The sequence below is a fragment of the Triturus cristatus genome, chromosome 5_1, assembly GCF_964204655.1.
Source record: "Triturus cristatus chromosome 5_1, aTriCri1.1, whole genome shotgun sequence".
Taxonomy (NCBI): Eukaryota; Metazoa; Chordata; class Amphibia; order Caudata; family Salamandridae; genus Triturus; species Triturus cristatus.
This window is the reverse complement of record NC_140587.1, coordinates 218,213,003-218,240,836: the sequence shown is the minus strand read 5'-3', so window position 1 is coordinate 218,240,836 and position 27,834 is coordinate 218,213,003. Positions and strand designations below refer to the sequence as shown.

Sequence of the window (27,834 nt, the reverse complement as noted above, 5' to 3'; positions counted from 1 at the left end):
GATAAAGATAGATAGAACAACTAAGGAAAAAGATGAGTCTGTCCATGCGTACTATGAGCGCCTCCTACAGGTGTTCAAACAGTATAGTGGGGTGGAAAGTATTGGGAATAAGGATATGACTCATTTTGTGTATCGATTTGTGAACGTATTAAAGAAGGATATTTCTGAAATGATTAAACAGCATAATTTATGTTGGCAAGCAAAGCCCATAGATGAGATTTTAAAATATGCAAAGTTCTGTGGAGATGAAATTGACAATAGACGAAAAAGTTTAGAGGAGAAAGTGATGTGGGCTCAGGTTCAACTAGCAGAACAACTAGAACTCCAGTAAACTAACATGGCAGGGAAACCCGGAAAAGGGCAAGGAAATGGTGAAAATAATGGGGGTAAACCAAAAGGGTGATTAAGCAGAGAAGAGGCAAAGAAATAATTCCCATGTCACGGATGTGGAAAATTGAGGCATTGGAAAAATGAGTGTAAGAATATACAAAATAATAATAGCCCAAATTAAAATTTAAATCCACAGACGCAGAATGAGGTGATAATGAGTCAACCACAACAGGTTGTAAACCTGCAGAATCAATTGCCACCTGCCCCATGCCAAAATTTGGGAGTCAAGCCAAGTACAGTACGGACACCGGATTTCAAGAAGGAAGTGGTAAGAAAAATTACTTAACATCACAGTTTCTTTTGCAGGATCCTATTTCGAGGGCCAAGATCAATGACGGTGCCTGAGAGGGGGGGATGAGGATTGCGTAATTGAAGCATCCTTACCGGTAGATCAGTCAGGTCCGTGTATAGATGGAAAGGTAGAAGGAAATGACATTACCTTTTTGTTGGATACTGGTGCTACCCGGTCTACTGTGAGAACAGCAGACATTCCAAACCTACCCCTCTCGGGAGAAGCGATCCAAGTAGTGGGTGTTTCTAATAAACAGATTAGGACTCCTATTACAAAAACCAATGGAAGTATGTATTGGGAATTTCAAAGAAATGCACAAGTTTGTCGTGTGCGACTCCAGTCCCGTGAATTTATTAGGCAGGAATTTGTTGTGCAAAATGAATTGCACCATTTTCTACACACCGGACGGTGTTGCTATTCAAACCCCAGATGAAGACGAAATATACAAAATCATGCTAGCTAAGCAAGGAGCAGACGTAAATGAATTATATTCAATAATAACCCAAGATGACTTACCAGAAAAGGTAAAACTGACAGTAAATCCAGATGTGTTTGATTTTACTGGAAAAGAAGTAGGATTAATGACAGCTGTAGACCCTGTAAAAGTGACAGTAAAGGAAGGTGCGGTTTTCCCAAACACCCGGCAATACAAAATGAGTCCTGAAGTAAAAGCCGGTGTTGCAGCAGAAATTAACTGAATGGTTGAACGAGGCATATTAAAAGAGATCTTGAGTAGTTCCTGTAACTCACCTATAATTGGCATTAAGAAACCAAACGGCAAATAAAGGGTAGTTCAAGATTTACGAAAAATTAATAAAATTATTGTGCCCTGTTGTCCAGTGGTGCCCAACCCTGCAGTGATCCTGTACCAAATACCATGGAATACAAGGTGGTTCACCGTGATTGATTTATGCCATGCTTTTTTCTCCATCCCTTTGCATCCAGATAGCCAGTTTTTGTTTTCTTTCAAATTTGAGGATTGTGTTTACGTTTGAAATCGTGTCCCTTAAGACTACACAGAGAGTCCTTCAATTTTTAATCAGATTTTGAAAAAAATGTTTTGAGACTTTAGTAATGCCTAAAGAATCTGTCCTCATACAGTATACTGATGATCTTTTAGTTGCTTCAAAAACAAAAAGTGATTGTGTGACAGATTCCATAGCTTTGCTAAACCACTTAGCAAAAGGTGGAGGTAAAGTGTCCCCTGAGAAGCTGCAGTTTTGCAGAAAAGAAGTGAAATATCTGGGACACCAGACAGAACGAGGAGAAAGGAGAGTGACTTCAGAAAGAATAAAAATAATAAAACAAATGAAGTAGCCACAGACCCAGAAGGAAATAAAAATGTTCCTTTGGGTAGCTGGGTATTGCAGGCAGTGGATTATGGGATTCTCCCTACAAGCAAAACCCTTGATACAGATGACGAAGAAAAGAGCGAAAGATCAGACAGAATGGGATGATGAGAGCATGGAATCTTTTCAGAAATTACAAAATTGTCTGTGTGAAGCACCTGCCTTAGGTTTGCCAGATTACTCGAAAGATTTCGCATTATTTTGCTGTGAGAGAGATAACTGTGCACTCACAGTCCTAACTCAAATACATGGCCTGATGCGACGCCCAGTGGCATATTTTTCTGCTACCTTCTGCTTTGCCAGGATGCCTAAAAGCTGTGGCAGCAACGTGTGTAAGTCTGGAGCAGAGTGAGTCGATTGTAATGGGACACCCTGTAAAGGTGTATGTCCCACATGCAGTTGTTATTCTTTTGACACGAACTCGGACTCTATACCTTACCCCGAGCGGATTAACAAAGTATGAGAGGATCATATTAGGAGCAGAAAATGTGAGCATTGTTCGATGTACTGCACTTAACCCAGCTACTCTGTTACCAGGTCCATACAATGAAGAAGTAAAAGAAATCCCCAAACATGATTGTCTTGATGTAGCAGAACTTAGTACAAAACCACGTCCAGACATACAAGATGAGCCAATAAAAGAATTCTTTGTAGATGGTTCATGCATGAGTCATGAGGACGGAGGATTGAGTGGTGCTTATGCTGTGTGTACACTGGCTGAAATAGTCGAAGCATCCTATTTACCAGGAGTCAGGTCTGCACAAATAGCTGAATTGATTGCTTTAATTAAAGCCTGCAAAAAGTGGAGAAATTGGAGAGTAACTATTTACACTGACAGTCAGTATGGTTATGGGGTTGTGCATGACTTTGGCCAACTCTGGATGCAGCGAGACTTTCTGACTTCTTCAGGGTCTCCCATTAAAAATGGACAATTTGTTAAAGAATTGCTTGAAGCAATACAGTTACCAAAAGAGGTGGCAGTAGTCAAGTGTGCCGCACACCAGTCAGGAAATGACAGTGTGACTGCAGGCAATCAGTATGCTGACCAGGTCGCTCAACATTGTGTGAGATACCGAATGGCAGTAAACAGAAAAAATTTTAATTGTGGAAACAGCTGCCAACTTATGCTATTGTCAGGGTTAGAAACATGGAGAGAAGTGAAAGGATTACAAGATGAGGCAGAAACTAAAGAAAAAGAGGAGTGGGTAAAAATTGGTTGTATACAAAGGCCCGAAGATGGTGTTTGGGTCTACTTAGACGACAGACCTGTGTTGCCAGACAGCATGCTTTCACCTATGGCTAGAATGCATCATGGAGACACTCACATAGGCAGAGATGCAATGATCAAACTTTTCAGGCAGGATTGGTTTAACCCAAGGTTTAGAAATGTTGCCGAAAGTCTTTGCCAAAGGTGTTTGACATGTCAGCAAATGAATCCAGGCAAGAGAACTATAGTCTATATGGCAAAAATTGGAAAGGCTGAAGGACCTTTCATAAGACTTCAAATCATTTTTTTTCAGTTACCTGCCTGTCGAGGTTTAAAATATGTGCTTATCATTGTTTGTTTATTTTCAAAATGGGTAGAGGCATATCCCACCAAAAGAAATGACAGTTTGACAGTAGCTAGACTCCCACTAAGAGAACTCATGCCTAGGTTCGGTTTTCCAGTAACTATTGAATCAGACAGAGGGTCTCATTTTAATAATGAAATAATTCGATTAATTTGTGAAGCATTTAAAATTGAACAGAAGCTGCACTGCACATACCTCTCAGAGGCATCTGGAGTGGTGGAACAATTGAATGGCACAATTAAGTCGAGGTTGGGAAAAGTGTGTGTATCCACTCGACTGGCCCCATGCCTTACCTCTTGTTCTGATGGAACTCATAAGTATTCCAGACAAAAATACTTGGTTGAGTCCCCATGAAATTATCATGGGAAGGGCAATGAGGCAGGCAAGTATACCAGGACACAACTTGTTGAATATAACTGATGATTTGGTACTGGAGTATTGCAAAGAATTGGCTGACCAAGTGCGTTCTATCTCTCACCAGGTTGGAGAAGACGCAGTCGCCAGGCAGCCGATTCAAGCGCATGATCTGAATCCCGGTGACTGGGTTGTAGTGAAGAATAACACACAAGGAACTTGCCTAGCACCAAGGTGGGAGAAACCACATCAGGTTATATTAGTCACAACAACAGCCGAAAAATGTGCAGGCTTGACAAATTGGATTCATGCAAGCCACACTAAAAGAGTACCAGCACCTGCGAGGAGGAACCTCAACTGACTCAGGCAGTTGAGGGGCTGAAGGTTGCACAGCTGAAGGATCTCAAGTGATAGGTCCTGAAGTTGCTGACGAAGAACAACCGAGCACCAGTCCCACAAGGATGATTGGATACCTGTAGTAGATATACCAGAGATAATTGTAAGAACAAGTAGCCAAACTAGACAAGCTAGTTAGGAAAGAAGCGAGGATCAGATAAGTAGAGAAGAAAGTGTTCAAGAAACAGAAATTAAATTAGATTGTAAACCTGAGCAGGATAAAGTAGGGAAGGTGCCAATTACCCAAACAAAAGAAATCAAATTTATAGAACCAGAAACTCGGGAAGAACAGAAAAAACTAAAGAGAGTGAACAGGTAAAGATTCAAAGGAAATTGAGCAAGAGCCAATAAGGGAACTTACAGAAATTCAGGCAGATACAGAGAAAACGACTTTAAAATTGAACCTGAACCAGGTCTAACTAGTAAAAGAGAAAACATTCAGGAAGGAAGTAGTGAATTAGTAAGCCCTGCACAAGATCAGACAGAGAAAGAATCTGAAGATAGGAATAATCAAGTTGTGCCACAAATCAACGCAAACAAAAGAGCATCTGAAGAAGGTGCAAGTGCAGTGCAAGCTAAACGAATCAGAAAAGGTGATAATAGGCCAGGTGTTATCAAAAGATTGAAATATCACCTCAAATCAATACTCGAAGAACCAGAGCAGGTAGACGAAGTATCCAGTTGGTCTGGGCAAGCAGCTGTAGGCTAAAAACGAAGAAGCCTCAGAGCACAATTTGTAAATAATGAATTCAAAGGTCCTGAATGGACACATGTAATTCTTGAAGATTTTGAGAATTTAGAGATAATTGTGGAGGAAATTGAAAATTTTAATGCCGAGCAAATTAACTTAGAAGTAAGACCACCTTGAAACGAATTCTCCTCTTGTAACTCTGTTCCGAAGCTGAATCATTCAAATAGAGAAGAGAAATCTTCCTTTCCCCTTAGAGAATGGCTGACAATAGAGCTGCTGGAAACCCAAATTGCTTAAAGAAATGTTGCAGAATGTGTATATGTAGCATATTTCTAATACTTATTATATGGTTAGTATTAACAGTGGCCATATCTTATTTAATGGTCAAAAGTGTACAGAATAACACTAACACACATGAAAAGGTAGCTACTATCAAAGGAGATAGAGTAGAATTAGAAGCACTAGATGAATCAGATTTGCATCACACTGTGAATAAAAATGGCACTGATTTAAATGTTTTTACAAACTTATTAGTACAATATGTAGAAACTATGGAAGTTAGTGATTGTTATGTCTGCGTGAAATTACCTACATCTGTAGCAGAAGGAGTGACCTATCATCATTTATCCTTAACGTATGGTATATCCCGTAGTGTTTTAGCAAGGTTGTTTTATAAAACTGGAAAGCTGTGATTTTCTCTGAGGTTCCAATGCGAAAAAGCATGAACCGTGTCCTTAGTACGAAAGATTCTGAATTTATGGGTGAATATTTCTTAACCATGAAAACAATAGATATAGCTGAAGCACATAATAACAATGTAACCTGTAAATTGCATGAAGAAGAGAAAATATTTTTGAATTTAGTGGAAAAAAGGAGACAGGATTTCCAACGGAGAGCTTCTGAACCTAAAACTCAGATACCTAAATGGGCTGAGGAAGAAGAGCATTTTGCAAATGGCAAAACTCATGCTCCCATGTCTTTAGATTTCGAAAAGAAAGGGAAAATCTGTCTCCATAGGTTAAAAACAGAATATCAACCACAAAAAATGAGAACTAGGGGTCTAGAATAAACAGACAAAAGCACATAAAGGCAGAGGTATAGAAAGAAAATCATAGAGTTCTTGGAGCAGAGTTTTGGATTACCATCAGTCTTGTATCGTGATCAGTATTATCATATGGTGATCCACCCAATTAAGGAGTATATCTCTTGATCATAGAGACTATCTCCATGGGAAACTCTCTTGCTCAAATGGATAGAAGGAACTGAGACCTACAATAAAGAAAAGCGATAGTGTATGTAATAATTGTGATTCAAAAAATAACGCAGTGCAAAAAAACTAAGAAAGTTAGTGAATTATTAAAAAAGGGTTGCGTTGGAGAAAAACCTATCTCTTATCAAGCAGGCTCATCACACCCTTAATAAAATTGGTGCAAAAAATCCAGCAGTATTAACAAATAACTGCTAAATGAAAGGTCGACATGTTTCAGCCATAAGGGTAAATTACCCACGGCTCTCTTCAGGACCTATTTTTCAAAATCTTGCTACTGCCAAGTGTAGAGAGTGAATAAATAACACAATCTGTTTTAATGATGGTCGGAATCAATAAAACCTTACATTGGTTTAAATCCTCCATTTCAAGGGGTGCGACAATCACCCGTCTTGATCGGGGACTAAACCTCACCTCACCTGGAACCCTTCTCAGGAATTATGAGGCCCCGCTCTGTCCGTCGTTGCCTCAAACGTCGTTGTCAGGATGGGGCTAAATGCTACAATCACGCCGCGCAGTTCGTTAGGACTGCATCGAGTTTGGGTTAAGCCCTCCCTCTGCAATTTTTGGACAAGTATTTAGAGCTTGGGACCTCGTTCAAAGATGGCCGCCGAGTTTACCTGACTAGCCCATTACATTTGAAGTCTCGCGGGATCACGAGATTTCGTCTCCTCACGAAGCGCGTCGTGCTGCGCACTTCAATTTGACCATAGTCGTGTGAGGGAGCTTTAACTCACGCTCCTCACAAAAGAACTCTTGATACTTGGAAAGACAGTTGTCTTCACAGAACATTAGTAAGTGTTTGGAAATACATCTCCGAGAGGATTGAAAACTCAAAGCCTGAGTGAGAGAGAAGAAGAGATACCAGAGTTCCAGAGTTCCAGAGTAGCGTCCGTATCTCCAGGGTTCTTCGTCCTTCGGTAGGCTTACCGTTGAGCAAGGGGTCCACCTGGAGTCAGGCAGCAGTTACGGTGAGAGTGTACATTCAGTGTCTCGAGTAGCAGAATCGGAGAGACAGTTGTCCAGTTTATTTTCCACTTCGCAGAACTTGCTTCACCTGCTTCCCCTCAAGCTCCGTCTCCCTTTCCCGCCCTCAGCGCTTTTCCTTGAACTTTCCCTTTTCCTGTCTATCCTTCCCTGTCCCCTTTTGCGCGTTTCCTAAAGAGCAAGGGAGCCTCAAGACTTCACTGCAACCATCCTTCCAAGCAGCTAAGACTGGTAGCGGAAGAAAGAATCACAGGTTATCCAAACAACATTGAAAACTGTCCAATCGGCTAAGACCAAAGTCTGGTAAGAAAGAGTAGGAGAGTAATGATAAGGTGGAACTCTGAAGGAAGTAAGTGAAGAGTAACCTAGTGTATTTCTGTGCTATATACAGGTCAATAGAAAGCCGTGAACAGAACAACATCAAAAAATATAAAGAGAGGCAATACTCAAGCAAAAGATCTGGTAGGAGAAAGGCTTAGAAAAAGAGAGAGCAATGAACTTGAAATGTTAAGTAGGTAGAGAAGGTATTGAAAGGCATTCTGTCTCCCTCTGTGCATTAGGTCTCCCTGAAATCCCGCTGAAGACTGAGGAGGGAGCCAGGCCAGCTCGAGTGTCTCTTTCTCTGTCCAACTCCCCTTTCCCCCTGCCTGGAGCAGCTGAATTAACGCAGTGAGCTCCGGGAGGAGGGCATTGGGAACTATCTTCATTCTGCCTCCGTGGAGAGTTTCCGTTTGGCCTTCCTGACAGATTGAAGTGCCCACGAGTTTCCTTCACCTGGGCAGAATGGCGGAGGGGTTCAGTTTAAAGGCCTTAGGGGATATGTTGGAGGGGATTCAGAGGGAATTAGGCACCCTAAGTGATGAAAATAAGAGTTTAAGGCAGGAGGTTATGGCTTCTAGACAGGAGACACTGTTATTGTCCCAGAGAGTTAGTGAGATATCCTCAGGGGGAACCTCCGCTCAAACCTTTCCTAGTGATGCACAAACAAAACAAGATCCACGCACTGTAGCACAGGTTGTACACTCCGTGTCCCCTATCATTCCTTTGGCCCCCCCCGAAAGATATTGTGGAGACCCTCAGAAGGCGCAGCTGTTCCTCACCCAATGTTCCTTACATTTTATGTGTCGGGCCAATTTATTCCCAGATGCTCAATCACGAGTGGCCTTTATTTTATCCTATTTGGGAGGGGATGCTGCAAATTGGGCCATGCCATTAGTATCTCGGGACGATCCTTTTTTATATAATTTAGAACAGTTCAAGACAGAATTCCTCAGAATCTTTGACAGACGTCGAGTATCCCAAGCTACAGATAATGAACTCTTAGAACTGCGCCAAGGTAATAAGGATCTTATCTCTTACTTAACCCAGTTCAATAAACTATTGGTGGAGACCAATTGGCCAGAGGAGAAGAGATCAGCTTTGTTTTATCGAGGCCTACGTGATGACATCAAAGATACCTTAGCACAGATTCCCAAGCGACCTGTCGAATTCTCAGAGCTGGTAGATTTAGTTCTTGAAATCGATTTTCGCAGCGCAGAGAGAAGGGGCGAAAGGAAGACGAAGGACTTTCGCTGGAATTATCCCCGCTTTGACCGAATGAAGACAGAACCCAATAAGTCAACTGGTGGAACGGTAGAAAGTGAACCAATGCAAATTGGGTCTGTTCGTGGCCCTTTGAGTAAGGAGGAGAAGGATCAAAGAAGGCTGAAGAAACTATGCATGTATTGTGGAGGATCTGGGCATTTTGTGAGAGAGTGTCCGAAGAGGCCGAAGACCCCAAATCCGGGAAACTCCCAAAACCATCTGTAGGCGGAGTCGCTCAGATGGCGAAGGAGAAAAATCAGACTCCAAGTGATCACCAAATTTCGAACACTCTTCAGACTCGGGCGCCACATTTAACCTTACAGATGAAATTAAGATTTGGGAGGCAAGAGCGGCAAGGAGTGACAATTATGATTGATTCAGGTGCCACTGGCAATTTTTGCGATATCAAATTTGCCAAGAAGATGGGAATCCAGGCTATGCGTAAGGAGCGGAAGGAGTCAGTTCGGGCAGTTGATGGTACTAACCTCTCATCAGGTCCGATCACCCATCACACCGAAATGGTGGAATTGATTCAGTCCAATGGACATAGCGAGATCTTACAGTTCAACCTGATTGATGCCCCGCAATTTCAGATAATTTTGGGACTTCCTTGGCTGACCCTGCATAATCCTACCATCGATTGGGAAGATCGAACCATCGAGATGGATTCCGTCTATTGTGCTGACCATTGCTTTTCCTCTGAGAGCGAGTCTCCCGAACCATCTTTGGCCACCTTGCTGTCTTTTAGTGGAGAGTCTATTGGAGTAATAAACACCATGAAAATTCCAGCGGAGTATCAAGAATTCCAAGAAGTCTTCAGTGAACAGGAGGCCGAGAAACTCCCTCCACATCGTTCCTACGACTGCACCATCGATCTGGAACCTGGGGCAGCATTACCTTGCAGTAGGGTTTATGCGTTAACTGAAGCGGAGAACTGCTATCTGAAAGAATACCTAGATCGTTACTTGGCCAACGGATTTATTCGACCATCGCAGTCCCCAGTGTCTTCGCCACTATTTTTTATTCCGAAGAAAGAGGGGTCTCTGAGAACCTGCATTGATTATCGTGCAATCAATCGGGTAACGGTCAAGAACCGCTACCCTTTGCCTCTAATTTCAGTTCTCCTAGATCAGATAAAGGACGCTAAGATATTCACGAAATTGGATCTTCGTGGGGCCTATCATCTCATCCGAATGAAAGAAGGCCATGAATGGAAGACTGCTTTTAGGACGAAGTACGGATTATTTGAGTATCAAGTCATGCCTTTTGGCTTGTGCAACGCTCCAGCAGCCTTCCAACATTTCATCAACGACATTATGGGAGATTTGGTGGATCGGATCGCAGTGATTTATTTGGATGACATCTTGATATACTCCACTGACCCAAGAGAACATTCAAATCATGTAAAGGCAGTCTTGGAGAGATTGCGCAAGCATCAACTTTTTGTAAAACTGGAGAAATGCGCCTTTAATGTGCAAACTGTGGAATTCCTAGGTTTCGTATTATCTCCAGGAGGAATCACCATGGAAGCAAAGAAGGTGCAAGCGGTGGTTGACTGGCCGTCACCAAAGGATGTGAAAGAGATTCAGAGATTCTTAGGATTCGCTAATTTCTATCGGCGATTCATCCAGGGATTCTCGCAGAAGATCATTCCAATTACCAGATTGCTGAAGAAAGGTGTGAAGTTCCACTGGACAGAGGAGGCTGAACAAGCTTTTGAGTTTCTTAAGACGAGCTTCACCACTGCTCCCATCCTGCTTCATGCAGACCCTACAGAACCTTTCTTTGTGGAAGCTGATGCTTCTGATCAAGCAATTGGTGGGATTTTGTCTCAACGACACAAGTCAACTGGGCAACTACATCCAGTGGCCTATCATTCTCGGAAACTGAATTCAGCTGAAGTAAACTACACCATCGCTGAAAAGGAGTTGCTGGCTGTGAAAGACGCCTTTGTCGAATGGAGACATCATTTGTTAGGTGCCAGACACACCGTTACAGTGTTTACAGACCACAAAAACCTTCAATTTCTAAGATCTGCAAGAACGTTAACTCCCCGTCAACTACGATGGTCTCTATACTTCGCGGATTTTGATTTTGTGATAACTTATCGACCAGGAAACAAGAATGGGAAGGCGGATGCCTTGTCCCGGATTCAAACCGAAGACACCGAACATTCTGTGACTCCGCAACCCATAATTCCTGAATCCAAGATTGTGTGTTCCATTTCTGAAGCCCATTATCAAGAAACAATCCGGGAGCTAATGTCTGAAGCCGAGATGGCCGAGTGGGCAAGTCAAGAAGAGGGTCGGCAAGTCATTAATTCCTTGCCCTATCAAGACGGGGCTTTATACCTTCCTACCAAGGAGATCCAAGAACAAGTTTTGAAAGACTGCCATGATCAGCCGTTGGCTGGCCACAAGGGAGCTATGAAGACCATTGATCTGGTCCAGAGATACTTTTGGTGGCCGAATATGAATTCTCAAATAAAGAAATATGTAGAGTCTTGTGAGATCTGTGCCCGGGGAAAGGCTAGCAGGCAGGCACCACAGGGGTTGTTACAGCCTTTGCCCACACCACCGCACCCTTGGCACACCGTCACATTAGACTTAATAGTAGACCTCCCACTGAGTAAGGGTTACAACACCATCTTAGTAATTGTAGACACTTTCACCAAGATGAGTCACTTCATTCCAGTCAAAGGGATCCCTTCAGCTTCTGAATTAGCTCGTCTTTTCAGGGAAAACATCGTAAGGGTCCATGGAGTTCCCAAGTTAGTGATTTCAGATCGGGGACCCCAATTTGTGTCACACTTTTGGAAGGCGTTCATGAAGGGAATGGGAGTGGAGGTCAGACTATCTACTAGCTATCACCCTGAGACCGATGGTCAGACTGAGCGAGTGAACCAAGAGCTTGAACAGTATTTGCGTCTGTTTCTCTTAGATCAGGGAGGTGACTGGCCAGATTTACTATGGATGGCTGAGTTTGCACATAACAATGCTAAACATGCTTCCACAGGGTATTCTCCCTTTTATTTAAACTCTGGGTTACATCCTAATCCCTTTAGTAACCAGGGAGATTTTGGAGTTCCAGCAGTCAATGATTTATTCACAGATCTGAGTAGGGCACGTAAATCTGCAGAATCCAACTTACAACAGGCTAAGGCAGGCTACAAGAAACAGGCAGACAAACACCGAAGGAAGACACCACAGTATCAAGTTGGAGAGTCAGTATGGTTATCTTCAAGGCATCTTAGGTTAAAGGGAAATAGGAAGTTCCAACCTCGCTTCATAGGTCCCTTTATCATCGAACAAATTCAAGGTCCGGTCACTGTCAAATTGAAATTACCTGCTCAGTTAGGAATTCATCCAGTGTTTCACGTATCCCTTCTAAAGAAGACAGCTCCTAACCTCAGACTAAACAGGCCTCCCCCCCCAGTGAGGGTTGACAAACATTTAGAATATGAGGTAAAGGGAGTGCTAGATTCCAAGAGGAGCAAAGGAACTCTACATTATTTAGTGGATTGGAAGGGGTTTGGTCCTGAGGAAAGGTCATGGGAACCTGCAAAGAATGTACATGCTCCTAAACTAATTAGACGATTTCATGCACAACATCCCCTGAAACCAAGACCGATGGATCGGTCTTTGAGAGGGGGTACTGTCAGGATGGGGCTAAATGCTACAATCACGCCGCGCAGTTCGTTAGGACTGCATCGAGTTTGGGTTAAGCCCTCCCTCTGCAATTTTTGGACAAGTATTTAGAGCTTGGGACCTCGTTCAAAGATGGCCGCCGAGTTTACCTGACTAGCCCATTACATTTGAAGTCTCGCGGGATCACGAGATTTCGTCTCCTCACGAAGCGCGTCGTGCTGCGCACTTCAATTTGACCATAGTCGTGTGAGGGAGCTTTAACTCACGCTCCTCACAAAAGAACTCTTGATACTTGGAAAGACAGTTGTCTTCACAGAACATTAGTAAGTGTTTGGAAATACATCTCCGAGAGGATTGAAAACTCAAAGCCTGAGTGAGAGAGAAGAAGAGATACCAGAGTTCCAGAGTTCCAGAGTAGCGTCCGTATCTCCAGGGTTCTTCGTCCTTCGGTAGGCTTACCGTTGAGCAAGGGGTCCACCTGGAGTCAGGCAGCAGTTACGGTGAGAGTGTACATTCAGTGTCTCGAGTAGCAGAATCGGAGAGACAGTTGTCCAGTTTATTTTCCACTTCGCAGAACTTGCTTCACCTGCTTCCCCTCAAGCTCCGTCTCCCTTTCCCGCCCTCAGCGCTTTTCCTTGAACTTTCCCTTTTCCTGTCTATCCTTCCCTGTCCCCTTTTGCGCGTTTCCTAAAGAGCAAGGGAGCCTCAAGACTTCACTGCAACCATCCTTCCAAGCAGCTAAGACTGGTAGCGGAAGAAAGAATCACAGGTTATCCAAACAACATTGAAAACTGTCCAATCGGCTAAGACCAAAGTCTGGTAAGAAAGAGTAGGAGAGTAATGATAAGGTGGAACTCTGAAGGAAGTAAGTGAAGAGTAACCTAGTGTATTTCTGTGCTATATACAGGTCAATAGAAAGCCGTGAACAGAACAACATCAAAAAATATAAAGAGAGGCAATACTCAAGCAAAAGATCTGGTAGGAGAAAGGCTTAGAAAAAGAGAGAGCAATGAACTTGAAATGTTAAGTAGGTAGAGAAGGTATTGAAAGGCATTCTGTCTCCCTCTGTGCATTAGGTCTCCCTGAAATCCCGCTGAAGACTGAGGAGGGAGCCAGGCCAGCTCGAGTGTCTCTTTCTCTGTCCAACTCCCCTTTCCCCCTGCCTGGAGCAGCTGAATTAACGCAGTGAGCTCCGGGAGGAGGGCATTGGGAACTATCTTCATTCTGCCTCCGTGGAGAGTTTCCGTTTGGCCTTCCTGACAGTCGTCTGAGTCTGGGAAGGAGGCCTCCTGAAGAAAGCAGTGGGTAATTTACCCTTATGGCTGAAACATGTCGACCTTTCATTTAGCAGTTATTTGTTAATACTGCAGGTTTTTTTGCACCAATTTTATTAAGGGTGTGAGGAGCCTGTTTGATAAGAGATAGGTTTTTCTCCAACGCAACCCTTTTTTAATAATTCACTAACTTTCTTAGTTTTTGTGCACTGCATTATTTTTTTAATCACAATTATTACATACACCATCGCTTTTCTGTATTGTAGGTCTCAGTTCCTTCTATCCATCTGAGCAAGAGAGTTTCCCATGGAGAAAGTCTCTATGATCAAGAGATATACTCCTTAATTGGGTGGATCACCATATGATAATACTGATCACGATACAAGATTGATGGTAATCCAAAACTCTGCTCCAAGAACTCTATGAATTTCTTTCTATACCCCTGCCTTTATGTGCTTTTGTCTGTTTATTCTAGACCCCTAGTTCTCATTTTTTGTGGTTGATGCTATTAGATTTGGGGATTGGAACTAGGCTAGGTCGTTAAAATATCCCTTAGACCCTTCACCTCTATAGTGTGTTATTATTAAAAACAGAATATAACAATGTATTTATTGGTTCCAGTGAATGTGAGCATAATTTCCTAATTATCGGGGGATGGGGATTAAAAGGAGGAACTGATCCAGTATTTCCTGGAGTTTATTATGTGTGTGGCAATAAAGCCTACTTTAGGCTGCCAGACCATTGGTATGGGAGTTGCTATTTTGGAATAGTATTCCCTAAAGTCTATCATGTAAAGAGACTCACTGGAAACAATGAAGAAGCAAATGGACTAATGTGTGTATAAAGAGCTGTTTTTTTAGAGATCGTAGGTGACATTTTTGGTGCATTGATACCTTCAGTGGTAGTTCTTCTGAATTAACGAAAAATGTGCCACTTGTCTACATTAGTCGATCGGTTATCTACTGTTACTGCTGGAGGATTTCTGCTCATCAACACTGAATTAGTTGCGGTCAGATCTATGGTTATGCAAAATCGACTTGCCCTTGACATATTATTGGCAAAAGTGGGTGGAGTCTGTAAATTATTGAAAACGCAACATTGTTGCATGTATTTTCCAGATAAAAGTGTTGAAATTGGAAAATATATTAAAAATATTACGAAACTGGAGGAAGAATTGAAACCACTGGGAGTTGAAAAGTGTATGGAATAAATTTGCAAATAGCTTTTCCAACATAGGTAGTTGGTTTCCTAATTTAGGAATAGGTATTCTAGGTCAAATAATACTGCCCATAATGGGAACAACACTACTGGTCTTCGCAATAATGTGTTGGCACAAATATTGTAAAGGAAGAAAGAAATATAAAGTGAATGAACGGGGTAAGAAGAGAACAATTGAAGAAATACAGCTAGAAGAGTTAAAAGGAAACTTTTATAAAAGAATGAGAGGAATGCAATGCAAGAAGGAAAAGAAGAAAAATGAAAGGGTTGAAGAAGAAGTTGAGATGTGCTAAAAGTTGGCATCCGTTTCAGAAATTGTTTAGTGATTGCAAAAAATGCCATCAGAGAGGGGATTGATGGAGCAAGGATTCATGAAAGAAATCCTCTCAAATAACATGTAATAATGTAATCAATCTGTTTTTGTAAATACTAAAATCGCAATTCACCACAAACACTTTTATCTAGGGGAAGCTTTTCTATGTGCTTTACCAACCATTAACATGAATGTCCTAAAATGGCCGACAAAAAGCGGGATTTCTATTGCGCATGCATCTACTGCATCTACGTAGTATGACTCTGTCGCTTTTGGTGGGAAACTTTTGCAGCTGCGCAATGGCACTAAAAAGGGCCGCTTTGAACTCACGTGCTAATGCACCTGCTACTGCTAAACTAAAACTCGTAAGTTCTATTAAACACTAACGCAAAAGATTTAAATAAGTATATGGGGATAGAGTAGAAATAAGTGGTATACAGTGAAATCATTTGTTTCTGTGTTCTAATGTGTCTTTTTCTGACTTCATTATTAGTTCTTATTTGGGCCTCGGAGGGTGACTGGAATCCCTACCTCTCTTGAACTGCGCGCGTGCGCATAGAGACTGGCCGAAAACAATGATGGCTCCCGTGTCACTCAGTCAAGGCCACCTAGAATGAAGAAGCCTGGGAAGTTCAACTGATGACCCCTGCGAGAGCAACAATTTTGAATAAAATGTTTAATTTACTGAGTAATGTGAAATGCGTATGGAAATAAAGCTATGGGAAAAGAAAATTAAGGGGCGGGCAGATAAACAATGGCTCAGAGAAAACCGTAAACTTTAGGTGGTGTGATGAACTCACCTCCTCATCCTGACCAATTAGAATAGGGGAAAACATAAATTGTTACATTGGGGGGTGGTACATGAATCAAGAAATAGTATAATTGAGGTAAGATAGCTAGAGACCTCGTCAGACTTGTCTGGTTTGTCAGATCTGTCATTCCGACTCGTCACTGACCCAACGTGTATGCTGCTCCAGATTTTGGCTGAGACGCTGTCTCAGACCTTGCTGCTGCCAGAAACTCTGTCCGAGAGTTTGAGATACTCATCGCTAATCTATTCACCTAGAAGGGATTGCGGAACTGGGACACCCGAGGAGAGTAGTGCCAGAGAGGGGTGCAACGCTGGCGATGTACATTAGGAGAAGTTACTCTTCCAGATCGGAATCTACCTGATCTTCTATCTGTAACCTGTCCTGGAGATTCTATCTGGCCCCTATCTAAAGAGTTGGGTTCATCTGAGAACATAGGTAAATATAATTGCAAAATCTGTCTTTATGCCTGCTGTTCTCTTTCCTTTCCCTTTCTAGGTACCGTCTTCATTGATCATTTGTTACTTTGCTATGATTGAATTACTTTGCCTCTTGAATTGAAGGTGGTTTACTGTAATTGATTCTTGACTAAAAAAAAAAAGTAATTTTGATAAAGGCTTTTAAAACTTCTTGAGTCTGTGGTTATTCAGAGTAAAGAGGTAAATGTCATTCTACCTTAAACTAACTCAGCAACCTGATTCATTGAGAAAAGGGAGATTATATTTATCAAGTTGGTAAGACTTGGTAAAGGTGAATAACAAAATGTAGAGGTATTACTCAAAATTCATGCTTTTGGGCCCAGGTGAGTATTAGGTGTGTATGTGTGACCAAAGCTGGTAACCCGTGCTCTATCACTCCCAGCAACATATCCTTTCCTGGTCCCTTTTCTGTGTGCTTCATGTGAATGTCCTCTTGATACTGTCGCTCCTCCTGCATAGTTTAATTGAAGCCGAGGACCTTGTTCTTTGTTCCGGGGACCTAAGATTCTAGGAGGTGCAGTTCTGGGGCATCATTGCATGTGCCGTGGACTTTGCTGCGACCCCAGAAGTTGGTTGGATGATGATCTTGTCTACTCTTCGGCAACATTCTTCCTATGCTCCATGTTGTCATGGTCCATTTTCTGTATAACCCCCTTCCCATCTCCTAATTCTACTTCTATCTTCTTTTTCTTGCTGCCCACTGCTTTACAATATATTTATATTTCTCTATGGGCAGGAGGGTGGAGTTTTGGAACACAAATGTTTAACTCGCCTGTTAAGAGATAGGTTGTCAGATAAGTAGTATGTAGAGTGGATTTATAGGGCACATATGTCAGAAGCCTTCTTACAGCTTTGGCTAAACTAAAGAGAACTCCAAGCTTATGCTTTATATTAGTTGCTTCATTGTGCACCAAGAACGCTGCGTACACAGGTTCCCGCAAATTCTATGGAACATGATTGCTGCCTGCCCTCTGGGTTGTTGGCTTAAAAGCTGTATTTATTGTTTATTATTGACATGCTGTCGGCCCCAGGGTTGAAGGCGCGAAGCTGTGTGTGTCTGTGAACCTTTTCAAAAAACAGTTTTAAGAAAAACAAACTCCAAGCTGGCAAGGAGGGAAATAAATTTGGAAATATTAGCCGTAATCTTGTTGCCATTCATCGTGAGGAAGGGACTGTGGCATCATTCTGAGGTGTCCTTGAGAGGAGAAGGCTTTTCCACTGGGTTTCTTCCCACATGCCTGTGCTCCTCTCTGTTGTCATCCGGATGATGTTCGATACAAAGGGTCAGCACTGTTAGCCGGTAGGGACTACGGGTCACTCTAAACCTCTCTATTTCGGAAGGCAGACACTATCATCACATTAAGCATGCACTGCTTCTGTCCACCCCAAAAACCTCTCATCCTACTGTCGGAAGAAGCCCAAATAAAATAGGCCAATTTTTACCCTTTTTATCTCAAGCAGGGAGGCTTGGGAGATTCAAATACTGGTATTTCCAACGTGAGGTTTGCCATCAGGGAAGACAGGAAAGGACTATTCCCTCAAAAACCTACTGCAAGTTGAACTGTTACCAGATGGCGCAGACGCAGCTTGGGTACTCTCTGACCGGAATCCATGCTGGGCATATTCAAAGCCCAGGAAAGGAGCAGAGCTGTAAGGCAACATCCTTTGGGATATTTGTCACAGTGCTGGGGCCCTACCATTATCCCAAAACACATACAGTAAAATATGATGCTCTGCAGAGGTATGCTGCAAGGATCACCATTGACCCCGTCCGTGTACGTTCTACTTATACATGAAAGAATTCATGTACATCATACGTGGTCATCGGCTAAGGGTTCAGCTCTATGAAGACAAGATGCACATCTCTTTGAATGACATCAAATCTCCGCTGAATTGGATTCTTCCACAAACGGGATCACAAAAAGCATGGCTGAAGGGGGCTGGCTGCAGAGGAATGGATGTATGGTGGCCCTTATAGTTCCGGGGTCTCAGACTACGCTCCAAGTACAAACCCAAAGGCCAGGCCCTTGCACGCACACCTACAGTCAGTCAAAGGATGGCAACCCAAGCCAAGGTGAGGAACCTTCTTAGATAACTTCTCTCTGTGTACCGAGGCTAATAACGTCACTAGTAACCTCTGCTTGGCGCAGTTGGGTTAAAAAAGATAATTACTGTCACCCTCGGTGAGCAATCGAGAAGGGCTACTCAAGAGAGTGTGATAAAAGGTAGACTAGGAAAAAAGAGAAAAGGGAAGACAGGAAAAGAAAGAGCGTCAAAGAGGATACGGGAGACTAGTCTTACTGTGAATGATTGTGTTTTGGAAGGGAGCAAGTAGTGAACGCAGATAGTGAAACAGAGTTTTGTCATACTCTATTCTGCGCAAATCAATAAACACTGAAAATGGGAACCTTAGACATTTCATGGGAACTCGTAATATGGAGCACGCTCTTCGGTGTAAACTCACTCTAGTATCCCAGCTCTGCTAGTCTACCACAATTTTCAATTGTAGGAGTGGGTTAATAAACAGATCACTGGTGTGACAGGCTTCATCAGCTGAACAGAGCTGAGGGGAGATGTAACTCCCTCCTTCACCGGCTTCTGTTACTTGGCTAAGCTTGGGCTCCACATTCTAGCCTTGATCGTGAACACTAGTAGGCAGATTAAGGCCTGGGGTCAAAAAAACTGGGGAGCTGGTCTTCTTTCTGCCTTATATTTAAATCTGCGGCACACCATAATCATAATCTCGGTTTTGCTGCAGCTGAAGGCAGCTTTCTTTCATCCTTTATGGAAGGCTGGCAGACCTGTTTCCACCCCTTCTGAACAGAATCTGGCAGTCTTCAGGATATGGGTAAAGTAAAAGAGTGACGTTAGACAAGTTGGGCACTACTAAAGGTAAGATCCCCTCGTCCAAACTCCACTGGAAGCCCATCATTACATATCACCATTCTCAGCACCCCGGAGAGGGTATTCAGGGGACGCCTGCGACTGTCAGGTTGCCACAGAACCGGAAACCATTAGTTCTACCAACCAACGATGCTCACATTCTGGAAATCCATCAATACTCGGTGATTCGACGGACCGCATGAATTTAGCAACAAACCCCAAGTAGGACTTGTAAGAATGCCACCATCATCAAGTCGCTGGCATGTAGCTGGGTACAAACCACACAATCAAGGCCATCCATGCCGATCCCCTGAGTCTATCAACACGCCATATCACTCCTTTACTACGCTTGGAAAATACCTACTTCGCTCTAATCCCAACTCACACGCACCTCTCAAGTTTCACTCCATCAAACCTCTTTGTCCTCTGCTCTGGAAAGCCCTTTACCAACTCAGAGCTGCCTGGTCCCGCGTGTGCCTATCAGAAATCTAGTAAATACATGTGTGGATGAAACAGCAGGGCCCTCGAGTTACCCTCAAATAAAGAGTACATCTAAGTTCATGGACAAGTTAGAAAGTTCAATCACCACTCAGTAATCAGCAACAAGGATAAAAATGAACAACATAACATAGCAAGGATGAGGCTCTGTGACGCCACTGACCCCATCCGCAGAAAGAGCAGCACTTCCTTCAGGTAACTCGACCCTATTTTAGTAACAAGCACTCTAGAGTTTTACAAGGCCTGGAGGAATAATATAGTTGTGCAGAAGAAGGATCAAAGAAGGGTATAAACATGCTTGGTAACTTAAGTCCATCCGGCTCGGTTTCCTTCAAGCACGAGACTGAGTGTGCACCGTCCCAAAGAAAGGTTCACTCACAATACAGACCAGACCCGAGGATTCTAGCAATCACAGCTCCACCAGCACACACGGAGGCGCTTTCAAATCAGGCTTCTTATCAACAGGCTTTCGTAGAGACATGGCTACAGGATACGACGGTTGTGGCGTCACTGGCAAAACTGCCAAAGTGTAAATGAGTATCAGGGCCGATACCCCAGCATCTACAGCTGCTCTATGCGCTCTCTGGCTTTACCCATAAACCCATGGGCATAAAAAGGGGGCGGGGCTACTTATGGTAGTTTAGGAAACAATTTACATACATTTTGTACAAGACAGAGAGAGCGGTGATAAACAAGGCACAGTGGGATAAAGCAGAGTAATGTGTGTGGGAGGGTAATGGGCTGGTAAAACTTGAATTGGGCTGGCTAGCTCACAGCTTTACAAAGACTGTGGGCTAAGACTGCGGCTTTGGGCGATGTGGCTCCTCTCCACCTCGTGGCACTAAGGGCCTACATCACATCTTTGACAAGGGAGAAAGGGAAGAGGTAGAGAAGGAAAAAGAGGTGCAATTAACTCATTCACTTCAGAGCGATTATTTACAGGAAGTGGATTCCAGCCCTGGTATCCTTCGCTTGAAAAGGTCCTACCTCCAGCTCTACTGTATTCGGCAGATGAGGAAGAACCTCTGTTTGGAGGAGCGCCTCCATGTTGAACAGAAGTGCCTTCTCTGATTGAGGCTACTATAGCAATAAAAGGTTACGTCCCATATGCTAGCGGGGAGAGTGGCAGTCTAATAGCTAAGTTACCCACTAAAGACCCAGTAGACCAGAGTTCACATCTTGGATTTACATTGTGGGATTTGGGTAAATCACACTCTCTCCCTATGTACCCGCAGTGGCGGGTGGTGACTTTTGAAAGTGGCGAGTCGTAGAAGTTCATGTAGAGTGTCCTGTGGTGAAGGAGCGTAGCAAGCGAGCCTGACTGTGATATCGGTGTTGGGGGGGTACTATTGCCAGGAAAGGTTTTTAAAAAAGAGTGGGCAAACGGTGCATTTTCAAGCACATTTGAGAATGCAAGAAGGTTAATAAAGCAATTGTAAAATTGTAGTTAAGACATCAATAAAGAGATTTGATATGATAATGACGTAGGCAGCTGTTTATTCAGTATACCTAGAGAACTTGATAACAGACTTTGAGATAACAAGGCTGAGTACCTCACAGATTTCCCTATTTATTGATATACATTTACAAATGAAATCTACTGAGGGAAATACAAGTTATTGTGATTTGTCAGACTGGACACAATGAAACAGCAAGCAATATACATTAAAAGCCAGTAAGGCACCCTACAATGCTCTTTACACCTCATTTAGGGGATGAAGAACTATGATCACATCACCCCCAAGTGTATTCGTGCATTTGCGGGCTTCACAACAAGTGTGTAGGGATGGCGTGAGTAAGGCATGCTTGCTGTTTAGGTTAAATCCTGCGACACACTGCACAAGGGTTTCTCACATACCATCAACATAAGGTTAGTAATAGCAACCTGGTCAAGGGTACTACAAAGATGGAGGACTAAAGCCCATCTCCCCAAGAGTCGGTACGGCACCAACGAGATCAACATTACTGGAGAACAAATTTGTCTTCAAAAAGCACTGCCTGCAGCCTACCTCACATCTATGGTCAGGCTAGGGTAGGGATAATAAAGGAATATGCAAGCTTCGCATGGGGAAAAGAGAAACTGCAACACCAGAAACTACTCAGGTCTGAAAGAACAGCAAAACTGACAACTTTCAAAATCGGCCTTTGAACCAGAGAGCAGGCTATCGGTACTCCTTCCATGCAGAGGGGAAACACTGATCAAGTGACACTTCTCAACATCGACAGAATCAAAATAAAGGTTTCTCTGTATTTCAGCCATTGAACATTTGCAAAATATTCACATCAGTAATTAGCAGGCATTCCATGCAATAAGTCAGGACCTTGCCCCTAGCATGTGCTGTTTGAACCGCCACTGAGAGGGAAGGGAGAGACAAACGTCGCCGGTCATTTACCTCCAAGTAGTCAAGCCCACACTATGCCACATTCTAAACAGTCAACAAATGAGAATCTGCATGGACGCACAATAACAAAAAGCGCCGGTGTTCTGAGAACAAGCCCTAAAAAGAGTGCACAAACACCAGTGTATTTGGGGTTGGTCAGCCCTTACATGTATATAGCAGGGCAACACAACACCCCCCCAAACGGAGATATATACCACACACATTGATTCGGCAGGGCCGGCCTTAGGAACTAGACTACATTGTCTGTTATATATTTGGATTGATTGATGAACAAAGCTTTATGTTTTCAAAATACACAATCTACATTTGAATGAGGTGTTGAGAGATTAAACAAGTTTGAATAGGGATTTTTGATTGCATGCGTTTATTTACATGGTTTCTGTAGGTAAAAACAAATTAATCCCCAGAATTTTAACAGTGCCTCACCCACCGTTAATGTAAAGAATCTTTAGAAGCAAAGAACCCTTGTCGAGCTGAAGCAATATCAATAACCTCAACTTAGACAGTAACAGACCACCCAAGTTTCTGTCACACGGGGTCTGAGCTCGGAGTTCATGCTGCTGACGTGCTGAAGACCGTCAAAGCACAGCTGATCTCACCTTTTCACAGTTAATCAGATTCCTTCTGCCTAGAATACTCCGTACGTTGCTTCAACTGCAAGATCACAGGACATCGGGGCACGCTTACAGGGGCGCGCCTATCATTGGTTCCTCAGGTGCTGTGTGTTAGACCTGTCAGCCCTAGGGTGGTCTTCCCTGTATTTTTGCCCTGGCCTCATTTTTTTCCACCCCCTTTTTCGATGGCCTTAGGTCTCCGAGCACCTTTTCACTGCTAATCAGTGTTAAGGTGCAGGTGCTCTCTTCCTCCAAGATGGCTGCCACAGGCCCCTGCTACTGCGGAGTGGCCTTTTTAGTAGCACCCTAGTTGCCAGGAGCTGGCTGGGACCCTACAACAATGTTGCGACACCAGCCCGCCTTTTTGTCCTATAGTTAGAGTGGGGAAGCTCCTGGAACTTGCTGGAACCTTCTAGAAGAAGGGTGGGGTTTACTTTTGCCGCCTTAGAGGGTGGTCACCTGACCTAGGGCTACTTAAAGAAAGGAGGGAACATTTTTAGTCAGTTGGGGCGACGCAGACCTGGGGGAACCTACGCAGAAGTTTTAGGCGGTAGAGCCTAGTCAGGGACCTATGCCTCTGAAAGTGACAGGGCTTAGGTGCTGCCTTTTAAGTGAGTGAGGGATCCTGAACTAGCCCACTGATCTGGCCCAGCGGGAGGGGAACCCAGGGACAACCTACCAAGCCTGACTAGGAGCTAGCTAGTCATCAACTCGACCTACCCCCCTTCCCCCAAGGAACAAACCTACTAAGGGCGCCAGATACAACAAGCGCCAAAAGGACGAAGAAACTTACCCCAGAACTTACCACAAGAACTTACCGCAGAAACTTAACACAGAACGGCTGGGGGATCAACCAGGTACCTGCGCTGTGCCATTCCTGTGCTCCCTGGCGTCGCCTGGACCCCCTTCCTAACTTGTTCTGCCACTGGCGTGTGGCCTGCCGCCTCCCAGCCTGCCTGCCCCGAGCCGGGGCGTCATCGTGAGAGAGAGGGGGCGCTGGGCACCAAATCGATCGCCACCCCCGAGCTGCAGGCCACCCCTTAAGTTCAGCCACCCCTTGTCGGGGAACCCCAAAAAAGACAAAGAATAGCTCACTGCCGCGGCCCTGAGCCGTGTCGCCTGTCCCCTGCCATCCTCGGAGCCCGCGGGGAAGACCGGGGTTCCAACGCTGCCGTCGCAGCCTCCGCAACGCGGCCCTCCGTGAGGAGAGGGACGCCAGAATTCGAAGAAGACCGCGTTAGGCCTGGAAGTCAGTGTCCCGCATCACGTGACGGGGGTGGGCTGCTCGACGCCGCCCCCGCCGACGCCTGAAACAGAGGAGGCCGCGCCCCCGCAGGCCGCGCTGCCAACGGCGGCCGTGGGCGCACCTCACAGGCCCTCGACCCGGACATCGCCGGGAGGCCGGAGAACCCTCGCAAGGGCCCACGTCAGGCCGAAGATCCAGGTAACCCACTGTGGAAGAGGGCGGGAGGCCCTCGAGGAACCAGGAGCACGCCCCTCCCCCAGGGGGGATTCCCCATAGCGTCAGTTGGCTCCACAGCCCTCCGGAGGCCTTTTGAGGAGAGAAGGCGAGTCGGTGTACCCCCCCCCCCCCCCGGTTGGCGGCAGTGCCAGAGGCTGGTCGGACCCCTGACTGCTTTCCAGGGATAGCGATTAACTCCCCAAAGACTGGTACTGAGAAAGGCTCTGATGGGATTACCGGTGAGCGCCTCAGGGAACTGTAAAGTTTAGCGCTCTATGCTGAGGGCCTTGTTTTAAAGCGCTATGTTGAACTGCCATATCTGAAGCGCTAATGATTCACTGAGCACAACGCTATGTTGAACTGCCATATCTTAAAGCGCTATTGATTTGCCATGTGCAGCGCTATGTCAAATGCCATGTTTTAAAGCGCTATTGCCTTGCTATGTGCAGCACTATGTCAAATTCCATGTTTTAAAGCGCTATTGCCTTGCTATGTGCAGCGCTATGTTAGATGCCATGTTTTAAAGCGCTATTGCCTTGCTATGTGCAGCGCTATGTTAGATGCCATGTTTTAAAGCGCTATTGCCTTGCTATGTGCAGCGCTATGTTAGATGCCATGTTTTAAAAGCGCTATTGAATCGCTATGTGCAGCGCTTTGCGTAAACGCTGTGTTTGACGCTCCCCAGGATCACCAGGTGTCGCGCTTTGATTCAAGGCCAGGTTTTGATGTTGAAATGAACTGCTAATCTATTCCTAATGAACTGCTAATCTATTCCTAATGAAATGCTTTTTATCCGAAGGTTGATCTAGATAAAACTAATTGGTTTTATCCAAACTACTGTGTGGTGTCAATTATTGCGTGCGTTTCCTATCTCAGTGGATGTGTGTGCTGTATGGTCACTTTTCACGTAAGCCCTTGGATGCCTACCTGCTCGAGTCATGCTACCCCCTTAGGGCCTGGTGACCCCCGGTCCTACACTGTGTGCCAGGTGTACAATGGCACACTCCACCACACTGATGACCATCTTTCAGTGGCGTAGATAGGCCTTTTGCCGCTCGTGGCGGTCCCAGCCTTTGCTGCCCGAGGGCGGGCATGCCACCCGGGGCGGACGGGTCTTGATTGTATTATGACATTTGACACACTTAAGGCCAAACAACAAATATTAGACAGCTAATTCCCTACATTTCATGAGACCGATGATTGAGGTCGTTTTATGACACAACCCTCTAGCTTCACCAAAAGAGCTTTGGAGGGGAAGGGTCCTCTTTCCTCTTCAGAGCACAGGAGTGGAGGTTTGATGGTCGGAAGCCCAGGGCGCCCTTTCATATGCCCCCGTGTTATGACTGTCTTCAGTCGTGGCATAAGGAGGGGCACCTTAGGCAGCTCATGCATATCCCTTGCGGAGTTAAAGAGGGGAGGCTCCGAGGAAGAATTGGCGGTTCCTGAACTTCGCATCTACTATTGGGCCGCCCAACTGATGGTAGTCAATGAGTGGGTGTTCGGGGATAGAGAGGAGCCAGCTTTTAGGGTCAATTGCAAGGCTACGGGCGACTGGAGATGCCCTGCAATCCTGTATGATAGGAGGAGGGTGGGTAAGCTTCAGAGCCACACTCAGGCGGTTGTGACAGGATGGTATGACGCTAACAAGTACCTGGGATGGGAAGGCAAATTTACCGCCATGACCCCACTGTAAGATAGCAAACACCTTAGAGAGGTAAATAAATTGAGAAGCCATATTAGGTGGAATCTGATAGGGATAGATAAGCTGGGAGACGTCTGGAGGGAGGGTGGCACTCCTGTCCTTTGAGAACCTGCAGGCGGAATACGCCATGGCACAGGGGAAGACATTCCGATACCTACAACTAAGGCATGGCGTGAGGTGTCACCTGCCCGAGGGGGAGCACCTAATGGAATACTCGCCCATAGAGGACTGACTGCTGCTAGACCCAATGCCATCCAAAGCAATCTCCATGTTTTACTGGAAAATAATGAACAATTCACCAAATCTCCTTTGCTCGCTGCGGCAAGCCTGGGAGGGTGACGTAGGGCTAACTGGGAGGAGGCTGTCCAAAGCCCCAGGGAAATAGCTATAAGGGCTTACTTTGGTCTTATACAATTGTGCATACTGCATAGATCTTATTACTCTCAATCCAGGCTACTCTGCATGGGCAGATGCAACAATCCCAATGTGCTAGGGGTTGCGGAGGAGTGGGCACCTTTTTCCACACACTCTGGGAACGTCCTGAGATCTAGCACTACTGGAGGGAGGTCACAGCAGTTATGGCTGTGGTTACAGGTCTGCAGGTGTCATTAGAGGCTAGATGGCTGATTTTGTGCATTTCCAGGGAAGAAGAAGTGGCCCAAAACCCTAGGCTGTGGTTGTTACTGGCAGTGGGGGTGGTTAAGCGAAACATTGCTAAAGCATGGGGAGCAAATAGACCCCCGAATATCCGGGTCTTTGAAGAATGATTTAAATTGGTGCCAAATAGTGGAACGCGAGGTATACCGGAGCCGGGGCTGCCCTCACAAGTACGAGAAAGTATGGGGCAACTGGGGACAATATAGGGAGACCTGAGGATAGCTAGGGTGGGGATAGCTCTTGCTGAACCTGCTCCGGGTAGAACACTGAGCCCAAGGCAATGAGTGCGTAATATATTTAACAAGGTAATTACTGCTGTGATGGATGTGGTCTGTGAACCCTACAATTGACCTGCTGTTTGTATCTAATATTTGACATGTATAGTTGTATGCTGAGCAAATACTGAATAAGAAGATTTATATAAAAAGGAAAAAAAAAAGGGGTCCCGTGAACGCCCGAGGAAACCACCAACAGGTGAAACCTCCACAGGGGAAGCTAGTGTAGCCCTAAGGGAAGTTTATCCCCAGGAGCAGAGAGGAGAGGATGCCCTAGTATCACTTAGATGGGAGGTGGAGCCCGAAGGTAAACTTGTGATACTGCAGGGTGATGTCCATCACTTCCAGGAGGTCACAGTGAACGGGATCCCTGTCACTGCTCTGACCATGGTGGTAGCAAGGCATGTTTCCCCAGAACACGATCAGCCAGGACAGGTCTGTAGGGTGTTTCAGACCTATGGGCAGGATTTTTTACACCCAAATGGTCATGGTATTCCTAGAATCGTACAGGGTACGCGCCCAGTGGAGGATCATTATCCTTGTCCCAGATGCCCATTGCCTGCACCCTTGGCAATGAGCTCCTACTGAAGAGGAAAGAGCCGCGAAGTGTGATAGCCCATGGTGTTCCAAAAACAAAGATTTCTGGGGGCACTGTCCCTAAACAGAGGGTACGGTGGCCCAGACAAAGAGTAAGGGGTAGAGTTGGATTCCATCCACGGT

The 27,834-nt window shown here is 44.7% G+C and overlaps 1 protein-coding gene across 3 annotated transcripts in view; it reads right to left on the bottom strand.

The window, feature by feature from the left end:
* Window positions 1-27,834, bottom strand: part of TRAPPC9 (trafficking protein particle complex subunit 9) — a 2,530,995-nt gene that overhangs the window by 1,021,895 nt on the left and 1,481,266 nt on the right. The gene's annotated exons all lie outside the window — the stretch shown is intronic.